Genomic DNA, 592 nt, shown 5'->3' on the forward strand with positions numbered 1-592 from the left:
TTCCGGAACGTCACGTCGAAGTATCCATTGCTGGGGAAATCCTGCAGGCAGAAGACGTCCGTCGCTTGAAATCCGCAGCAATCGAAGAGAATTTTCTTGATGAAGAAGCTGCGATCGACCGGTGCATCTCCTTCCTTGTCCTTCACGACCACCCGAACGGTGTTGCGCACTCCCTGGCCCGAAGCTCGAAAATTGGTTATAGCCATGTTACTCAAAGCTTCCCCAGGATCAAAAGGCAATGATCATGGTCTCTTCTCAATCAAATAAGCACTGATAAGAACAGATACTACACTTGATCTTAGCCAAAAGGCCGAGAAGCGATCACAAGATTCAATTCTATCCTCTTTGGTCAACAAAGCCTTGACTCGCAATGTGTGACAAACACCATAGTCTCATGGAAGAATGAATCCAAGTCCAGAACACCATGTTAAAGATGTGGTACTTTGCATTTGCCTAAAGCATGTCTGGCAATCAACTCAATATGCAAAGCATGTGGTATCAAAGATCATTGGAAATGACAATGCTGTACATCCACAGCAGTCAGTGCCAACAAGGGTCCTAAACGCAGACAAACAACTCACAGGACAGTTTC

General features: G+C 45.6%; 1 pseudogene; it reads right to left on the reverse strand.

The window, feature by feature from the left end:
- Positions 1-213: 213 nt before the first annotated feature.
- LOC137350740 (U2 spliceosomal RNA) lies at positions 214-322 on the reverse strand (annotated as a pseudogene).
- Positions 323-592: the final 270 nt, after the last annotated feature.

Source organism: Heterodontus francisci, chromosome 35, assembly GCF_036365525.1.
Source record: "Heterodontus francisci isolate sHetFra1 chromosome 35, sHetFra1.hap1, whole genome shotgun sequence".
Classification (NCBI taxonomy): Eukaryota; Metazoa; Chordata; class Chondrichthyes; order Heterodontiformes; family Heterodontidae; genus Heterodontus; species Heterodontus francisci.